This window comes from Nelumbo lutea, chromosome 5 (assembly GCF_056320005.1).
Source record: "Nelumbo lutea isolate HS-2025 chromosome 5, American lotus-T2T, whole genome shotgun sequence".
NCBI classification, from domain to species: domain Eukaryota; kingdom Viridiplantae; phylum Streptophyta; class Magnoliopsida; order Proteales; family Nelumbonaceae; genus Nelumbo; species Nelumbo lutea.
Genome location: NC_142688.1, coordinates 39048908 through 39058789, shown reverse-complemented (window position 1 = coordinate 39058789; position 9882 = coordinate 39048908). Strand labels below are relative to the sequence as shown.

At 37.0% G+C, this 9882-nt stretch overlaps 1 long non-coding RNA gene and 1 pseudogene across 1 annotated transcript; one reads left to right on the top strand and one right to left on the bottom strand.

Moving 5' to 3' along the window:
• Positions 1–1730: 1730 nt before the first annotated feature.
• On the bottom strand, positions 1731–8024 carry LOC148851842 (uncharacterized). Its single transcript, XR_016098810.1, has 2 exons — positions 2850–8024; positions 1731–2009 (listed from the first exon to the last, which is right to left on the bottom strand). It is a non-coding gene; the product is annotated as an uncharacterized LOC148851842 (long non-coding RNA).
• Positions 8025–8714: 690 nt separating this feature from the next.
• LOC148851841 (uncharacterized) lies at positions 8715–9293 on the top strand (annotated as a pseudogene).
• The last annotated feature ends 589 nt before the right edge of the window (positions 9294–9882 follow it).

Below are 9882 nucleotides of genomic sequence, written 5' to 3'. Positions count from 1 at the left end.
ATTTAAAAGTCCACTAAATTTCCATGTAAAACTATTGAATATTAACAAAACTTGTAAAAATTAAAAACATTTCAATTCCACTTAAAAAATCAAACTTAATAAACACTAATAAAAATAAGAAATTTAAATATAAAAATAGTAAATGATAGATTTAATAATATTATGATTTAAATATGAATTCGATATATTATAAATAGAATCCATGTTCTAATGTTTTATTTTGTTTTTTTATTCTTTTTATTTTATTAGATAACTCTGTATTAATGCATTTTTAATTAATTAATTAATAATTTTTATGAGTTGAGACGTTTATTTTGCATAGTGCCCAAAATGTAGAACCTGTTTTATCATTCAGATGAAGAAGACAAGTTAAACGAGTCTCTGTTGGCCCATTTTTGAAAATGGTTCTTGTTCGTAAGGTGTGAATAATAATAATACTAATAATAATAATTTGAAACCAAATAGCTATAACTAATAAAAAATACTAAAGTTAATAAAAATATTAAAAAACTAAAATATAGTTTAATATTAAACTTATAAAAATTAATTAAAATAATGTCATAAGACTCCTTCTACTTAGGGATAACCATTTATAACTTAGCCCAACCTAGGTCTAGCTCTAAACTACACCAAGCCCACACATAATGTGGGTAGTATGGCTATAAAATTTATAAAAATACTAAATAACAAATATTAATTTTTAGCAACTTTTATCTAGCAACTATTAAAAATTAAGAAATTGATAAAAATTTGTATTCATAGGATAATTAAAAGGGAAAATTCCTTATCAGTACACTGTACTTTGGCTCGAGTGACAATTTGGTCCCTAAACTTTAAAATGTGACAATTCTATACCCAAACTTTCAAAATGTGACAATCCAGTACCCGAACTTTCAAAATGTGACAATCCAATACCTACCGTTAACTAATCCGTTAATCAGCTGCTAAGTGACATTTGAAAAGTCAAAAATGCCTTAAGAATGTCATCTAATTCTCTTTATCAACCATCCAAACGTTGACAATAAAATGAATAGTCCCAAACTCTAGATTCTTCTAAACAATCACCAACTTTTTTGAATAGAAGAGGCTAGAATTTGGGGCTATTTAGTTTTTTGTCTACGTTTGGATAGTTGATAAAGAGAATTAGATGGCATTCGAAAGGCATTTTTGACTTTTTAAATGTTACTTAATGGCCGATTAATGGACTGGTTAACCGTAAGTATTGGATTGTCACATTTTGAAAATTTGGGTATTGACTTGTTGCATTTTAAAGTTTGGAGAACAAATTGTCACTCAAACCAAAATACAGGGTACTGATCGAGAATTTTCCCTAATTAAAGTTAATAATGAAAAGTAACAAATTGTTTATAACATAACCTAGCCCAATTAAATCTATAAATTTCTATGCTCAAGCAACTATATTCTTATGAATTTGGGCTAGATCAAATATGCATCAAGCCTATTGTTTAGCTAATTGTATAACTCTACCCTACTGTTTAACTACTGTCCTAAACCACCCCTACTATTCCTGACAATTGTCAGGCAAATCATAACGGAAAAGGGTGAAATTTCCTTTTTTTTCCCCAAGTAAAACTCCTTCGTCCTTCCCCAACCTCTTCTCCCCTATTCCGTGTCTTCTCTATTACCATCCTCCCATGTTTTTTGTTTTGTTCAAAATTTTTATAGCAATTACTTATACCTTGTACTTTTTTTTATTGATAATTTGAAAGTACATGAAGCCCAGAAAAGTCGTATATTATATTTAGTAGTAAACAAAAAGATGAACTAGAGTATTCTGATCTCTAGGGATATGTTTTGCTTGAAACATATCCCTAGAGATATATTATAGTTCCAATATGCATTTGAGTTATCTAGTTGCCAATGTTGTTTCTTTCTTGCATTAGAGAAGAGAGATACGTGTTTATATCCTTCTTGATGTGCTTTTTCCAGTCCCTTAACAACTGCCTTGAATTCAGCATCTTGGCTTCCTTCAGCTGCAATGACGTTTCCTGATGCAAATAGTAAATGATTATCGTGAGTAACTATGACAAAAACTGCACCTGCACGATTTGAGAATGGATTAAAAAAACCATTAGTATAAATTTTGATATGCTAGGAATCTATGGGAACCAATTCTTGCTTCAGGTTTCTTGGTCCCTTGGAGTTTCCTATCTCAAGAAGGAGAGATGGCATTTTTTGGAATAAATCCTCTGGTGAAGATGCCCCACCTTGGTGCCTTCTAAGGTTCCTTTCGTCCCATATTAGTTTCAGCAAGATACTAATTTTGGACAAGAACACGATTTGATCTGGCTTTGTTAACTCCCGTTTGGTGGACAAGAACCAATTATTGAGAATCTGATGTAAAGAAACTTCTTCATGGTGATCCGGATTGATGCCAAATTGAGCATGGCACCATATAGCCCATGCATAGGAACAATAAAAGAATATATGATTGAAGGTTTCTTAGTGGTGTTTACAAAAACAACAAAGTTTGTGTTGCATGTGTGCGATGAAACCAAATTTGTCCAACGTAGGAATTCCTTGCCATAAAGGCTTACAGATGAAAACTTGGAGTTTATATGGGACCTTAAGCTTCTAGATTAGGCTCCAATAGAAAAAACTAAAAGATGTTGATGGTTTGGCATTAATAAATACCTAATAAGCAGATTTATCAGTGAAAACATCACTATGTGTGTGCTTCCAAAGCAAGCAATCAGATGATAAGTCCGGTTGAGGTGTAATGGATAGTATATGCCTGATGATTTCATTTGAAAAATGTCTGTGTAGCTCACCAACATTCCAAGTGCCATCACTATTTAAAAGATGAAACACAGGCATTATGTGATTACCATATATCTGGGGAATATGTCCTGGCAAGGTAGGGACCCAAGGGTCATTTGTTGCATCTATCTTTGACCCATCATGAATATCCAGCAAACATGTGACTTGAGCAATTTGGACCGCTTTCTTCCACCAAGTTGAACTGCTTTTTGCCACTTTTGCTACAAAAATGCTACAGTTTGAATAATATATCTCTTTAATATAGTTGGCCCAAAGTGAATGTGCTCCATAGCATAATCTCCAAACCTGCTTTGCAAACATTGCATTGTTCATCTCCTCTACCAACGGGAGGCCTAATCAACCTTTTTGCTTTGGTAAACATGAGATAGTGTGAGATGAGCGATCTTGTCGAAATCCCTTCCACCCAAAATCCCTGCAAATTCTCTTGGGAAATAACTTTGTGGCCATTGCATAGATGGGAATGGATTAAGCCACTGCCTTAATTAATGTAGTTCTTCCTGCTTGGGATAGCAACCTTGACTTCCATCCTTCCACTTGTGATTGTAATCTATGTAACAAACCCTGCTGTTGTGTGATTCTAGATTTCTCACCTCCCACTCTTGCTCCCAAATATTTTAAAATATGACTGCTTTGTCTGATACCCATGATAGAAGAGAGTAATTTTCTGTGCCTTCTATGTATTTTGGGACTGAAAAATATTTCTGATTTTGTGTAATTTATTTGTTGTCCCAAAATACTTTCAAAAGAACTAAGAATTTGTTTTAATTTTCTAAGTTCCTTTGGGTCAGCCTTGCAAAAAAAGATGCAATCATCCTAGAACTGGATTTACGAAGTTTGAGTCCTTTGCTTTCTGCTTCTTGCATTAGGAGAGTTAGAACTTACATACCTAAAATGAAGAGATATGGTGAAATATGATCTCCTTGTCTAAGGCCTCGCTTCAGTTGAAAATGTCCTGATAAGGTTCCCTGTAACTTGATTGCAAATGATGGAGTAGATATACATTCCTATACGAGATTGCACCAATGAAGTGGGAAATTCATTCTCTTCATAACTTCAACCAAGAAAAGCCGATCCATTCTGTTAAAGGCTTTGGACATGTCTAACTTAACAGCCCATCCCTTTTTTGTTCTTTGTCTCTTGACATGATGGAGAATTTCTTGAGTGAGCAAGACATGATCTGATATTTGTCTATGTCTGAGGAACCCAGCTTGATTTGGCGCAATTAGTTCCTGAAGTAATGGCTTCATTTGATTTGTCATCCATTTGGTGGTGATTTTATAGATAATATTGCACAGACTTATTGGCCTATAGTCAGACGACCTTTCTGAATTCCTGGACTTAGGAATAAAAGTGATGCAGGTGTTGTTAATTTCCTTAAGAAGTTGTCCAGATTAAAAAAAAATTCAGATACTAATTGCACAATGTCTGTTCCTAGAGAACTCCAATAATGTTGGAAAAAGAAGGCTTTATATCCATCAGGACCGGGGGCCTTGTGAGGGTGCATTTGAAATATGCTGCTTTAATTTCTTCTGCAATTGGGGGGAGAGTAATGATTGACATTGAGTGTAAGTAAGTATGAGAAAAACCAAAATGTCAAGCCGATGAAATTGACTTGATTCATCTATATTACCCACTTGCTTGATTGCTTCTTCAAAATTAGATGCTATATCGTTGCAATTAGTTAGCCACTCACCATTCCTTCCTTGGATCCACTCAATGTCTTGTGTTCTCCTTTTGTACTTCACCATTTGATGAAAAAATTTAGTGTTGCGATCCCCTGCTTTTAACCATAATTCTCTAAACTTGACTCGCCAAAGATGCTCTTCCTTTTCTAGCCAATGATCATATTGCTTGTATAGGACTCGTAGGTTTTCCTTGTCACGTTGAGTTCTCAGATTAGATTGCAAATCATGTATTTTTTGTTGCAGCCGTTGAAGCCTTTCCTCCACCCTTCCAAACACTTTCTTGTTCCATTGCTTGAGTTTAATTTTTCACTCCTTAAGTTTAAAGGTGACTTGGCGTGCTTTTGAACCAGGGATCTGCTTCCCCAAAGTTGATTCCACAATTTCCTTGCAGTCTTCGTGATCTGCCCAAATGGGCAAGAAATGAAAGTGAGGTTTGATGTTTTCTTTAGAAGGTCGAGTGTTGAGAAGTAGAGGGCAATGGTTGGAGTGGTTAAACTGGAGATGGAAGATTTTTGAGTCTGGGAAGATCTGCAACCATGATTGTATAGCCAAAGCCTTGTCCAGTCTTTCAGCAGTCATACGTGAGCCAGATTGTCCATTTGTCCATGTATATGGTGGACCAATAAACCCAAGGCCTATGAGAGCAAATGAATCGATTGTATTCTTCATGGCTTGGGATAACTGTGGTGCTATTCTACCAATCCGGCCAGATTTGTAATCATGAAGAGAAACAAGGGCATTCATGTCACCAATTTAACAGTCATGGGTCACCTCGAACGTCATGCATGTTTTGTATAGATTCCCATATAGATAATCTGTGTTCTCTGTGTGGATGACCATATAGAAAAACTATCTTCCAATTTTGATGTACAGGAAGATCGAGAACGCTCAGTTTGATAATATGATTTGTGGTCATCAAAACCTGAATGTTTATATGCGAGTCCCAACAACATAAGAGGCCACCAGATCGACCTGTTGCTTCGACATGGGCAGAATTATTATATTTCAAATATTTAGCTAGCTTATGGCTTCTCTCTGTATTGAGCCTAGTTTCAGAGATGAAGATTATCTCCGGCTTGTTTGCTTTAATCAGCCTTTTGGGGTGCCTCTGAGTACATGGTCTGTTACAACCCCGAATATTCCACGCCAATATTTTCATGGAAATAATAAAAATCAGTGCAAATGAAGCTGTAAATTTGTTGAGAGAGTTAGAGTACCTGTCAAATAGTGACTAGGCTCAATGCCACGTGTTTTACCATGCTAGCTGATAGGTGGGAGCTTGCATGGTGACCATGTGTTTTCTGAAAGTGCTGCATGTTGGTGAGGTGTCTGTTCCTCTTCCAGTTTGGGGAGTGACCTGAGGCGCTTCAACTCTTGATTGCCCCACTTGCAATTTTCACCTGAAGAGGATTGAAATTGCTTCCCTTGCTTTGTTTTTTGCTCCCGAACTGATGACTTGAAACATCGAGCAATTTGAATGGTGATCCATAATAACGAGAAAAAACTCGATGATGATTTTTAATCACCCAACACATAATAATACAGCTGGTTGCTGTTGACCAGAATACAGATTGATTGCCGGAGTCATCAAACATCATCGTCTAACCTCTGTCATCTTGCAGATTATAAACCAAAAGACCCAAAAAACTGCAAGGCTGGGAAACACAGAAAAACAGCTAATCGCTGTTTGTTGGAGATAGAAGAACAGGCTAATTACCGAAGGTAGGATACAGGCTGGTCGCCGGACACCAATTGTGTTACTGTGGTATGATAAAAGAGACTTCATATCTTTAGCAGTGTGTAGACGTTAGGGACTCTAACACGGGAATAGAATTATGTAACGGTAAAGCAATACGCAAATGGACATTCATGACTGGAAACAACCAAGCCCGTGGACCGATAAAACAACAAAACTCTAAACAAGGGAATAACTGCAGACATTCCTCAATGTAACGAGTCCATGAAAGCATTTACCAAAGACAAAAATCAGACATGGGGAACAAGCGACTCATCCTCCCATGTTTTGAACATTTAATATTGAACTGACCGGAGGTCGGTTCTTCTCGAACAAATGAGTTTGAGTCTGAGATCTCCGGTGATGTGCAGCATGAGTCGGGTCTCCGGAGCGGATGTCTAAGATCTGGACCGTATCAATTGCAATGTGCAGCAATAGGGGAATCTGGCCAGGGGTTTTATCACACCGGCGTTTAACGATTGGGTTGAGATGACAGCATGGAATGACTTCTCAACGAGTGAGAGCTCTGATTCAAGAGAAGCATGGATCGTGCCAGAAACAGAGTGTAGAACAGAGATGATTTTGGGTTGTTGAATCTACCGTGACTTTTTCTAACAAATGAATCAATCTGTTAGAATAAAAAAAAAGGAAAATGCAAATGCAGCTTCTTCTTTTGCTTTTGGGAGTTATGGAATTTAGAATTTTAGGATAAGAAGAGGTTGTTGTAATTGATTACTTGATCAAGAAAACAGTCTAACTCTTTGAAGTTCTTCTCCACCCGAGCGTCCAAACCACTCAGATAATTCACCAACCCAAGTGATGGAATGAAGTCCTTCACACAAAAAGTGCCCAACAACGACGCAAATTCCATAAGCAACTTCTTAAACCTCTTCCCACCCTCATCTGCGCTGTACTTCCTCCCAAAAGCTAATATTCAGATCACATCATTCGTGAAATTGTGAGAGAAACCAACATCTCGCTCAAGTTACCATGGTTGACAACGATGGCGAAGAATAGCAAAGCAGTCTCCTCCTTCCTCACTGAATTGTACCCTCTTTTTACTCAGAAGTTACAGGATGCAAATCCTACACATCTAGCCCCAATCGAGTTCGCGACTGGAGGATTTGGATTCAGTTTTCAGTACTTGGATCAAAGGAAACCCGGTGGAGCAATTTCTTAGTTCAAGGCAATCGGTGGAGCAGTTCCCATGGTTGTTCATCGTCCGACATTCAGTTCCAGTGGGTGCATAAAACACAGTGATGTGTGATAAAACGCCGGAGACCTCAACAGACTTGTGCCGCCCCAGAGGACTGCGATTTCTAGTCAGATACAGACCAACTAAGTTCTGAGTTTGAGTTGCGATGTGCAATCCAGATCTCAGATCTTAGACATAGAACTCCAACGCGTGGCAACAACTCGACCTCCGGAGCGGTATGAGTCTGAGATATGGACTGTATCTGACCACGGAATCGATTCTGGTGATGGATACCCAAATCTGAGATCCGGTGAGGGAGACGGCAGGAAGATTTGAATGGATCTAACCACCGGAGGAGCATGGAACCCGAGTCTTTCAGCATGGAGTCTGTGTACTGGAAATGAGATTTTTCTGTTAATAACAGTTGAAGATGAAGTCTCGACGGCAATGCGTTGGTTGACGGTCTAATGTGCAGGGAAAGAGGTGAGGAGAGAGAGATTCGAAAGGGTATTTTTAGAATCTTACAAAAAATATCGGTCACGTCAGGGTAGAGTTAAACAATTAGCCAAACAGTAGGGCTAGTTTACCCTTATATGTTTGATTTTGAATTTTTAAGTATGAATGCATATATGTATAATTAAATATAATATCTATATGTATATAATAATTATACAATATATAAAATAATAGTTTTTTATTATAGGGTGGATTTTAATCAAATTGGATGAGGTTGAATTCACATCCAATTCAATTATTAATTAAATATAATTTTTAACATCTAAATCTAAGATAATTAGATTTAAAGTCAAATTGGGCATTGAATTTTGGAAGTCTAATGGGTCTAGCAGATAAGGCTCAAGCTAAATAATTCCTAATAAGTTCAACTTATAAGTTATATGCATATATGGTAATATTATTATATAATATTTAGATAACAAATTTTATTTATATATATAAATGTTATATATTTTTGGGAAAAATACAAAAACCTCCCCTAAAATTTTTGACAATAATAAAAATCTCCCCTTTAGTTTTATTTTAACAAATACCTTCTCTAAAAATCCAACAAAATCCTCCCTACCGTCACTAACCCAGACTGAAAACCTTAAGGCTGATGTATCAAGATTTTTAAATACCCATTCTGCCCTTGTATAAATTATTTTACATACAATTTTACTATGACCTCAATCTCCCATCCCTGAACTCCACCAACTTTAAGTGTTTTGTCAATGATATCTCTCTGGTTGTTTCAGCTTGCTAAGAGAATATCCAGGGTTGGAGAAGGAAGGAAAAAGCAATGGCTGATCCCGAATTGGAAGTTAACAGACAAAGAAGAATGCAGAAGTTAATGGCATAACATGGCATTGAAAATTAGCAGAACTCGAAGTGGAGTTGAGAAAGGCTTGTTCGGATTGCTTTGGTTGAGCGTGAAAAGGCACGTGGAGTTGAGGAAGTTCTACTCAGAGCTGCTCAAATGGGTCAAATAGTTGAAGGTGTCTGAAGAAAGGCTTATGTCATTACTGGAACATATTAACAATCAAACAGCATGGCAAACCAAAGTGACGATTCAGAGGCATCGGAGTGTTCTAGACTCTGGAGGACGACGATTAAGATGCATTTGGTGTTTGATGATAGAAAATGAGAAAGCTCTTAAAATGGTTGTATAATTTTGGGTCATTTGACCAGCATTATTGAGCAGGTCTCACATTTCAAGATACCTTTTGCTACTGTCTATGTTAGAAATTGAGTGTTCTCTGTTGTATCGTTTGTGTGCATGAAAACGTATGAAAATGTAAAACTCTGTCTTTGATTTGTAATGCACCGGCGGTGACATATTCCGGCCTACTGGTATACATTCGCAGTCATCCCTTGTTTGGTAAATAGTCTCTGTTATATCTTGCATACCAAAATAATAGTAAACCACAAATTTCATTAAAAGAAAAATAGAGACAGCAACAAAAAGGAACACGAAAAAAAATAAATAGGAACAGAAAAACCAACAATCGAAACCATGAACAAAAACTAGGAAGCTAGCAGATCCAGACGTATGTTCCATGTTCCATGGTACATAGAGCATCATCATCTTGAACATCTTTGTATTCATCTTGCAATCTTTCGATTGAAAATGATATGCTCGGCTGTGATTTTGAGAAACAAAAAGTGGCAAAAATTTTAAAAGAAGAAACTAGATGTGGCGTATATGAGCCCTCTGTTTTGCACACATTAGAAACTTTGAAACTTAATAGTTCCACAAGATTGCGTACATTGCCGTTCTCTCCGGGAAAAAGAGCCACCACCCTCTCGTTGGAAACCAACTCTGCCACAACTTTTGCCCTCGGACGTGAATCATCACCGTTGCTACTGGTTATCCAGCGGACTACCCTCACTGCACCTACAGTGCTGACGTGTAGCTCCCCAAATATGCTTGAAACACTCCTTTAGTAGTCTCTGCGCTTGTTACACCG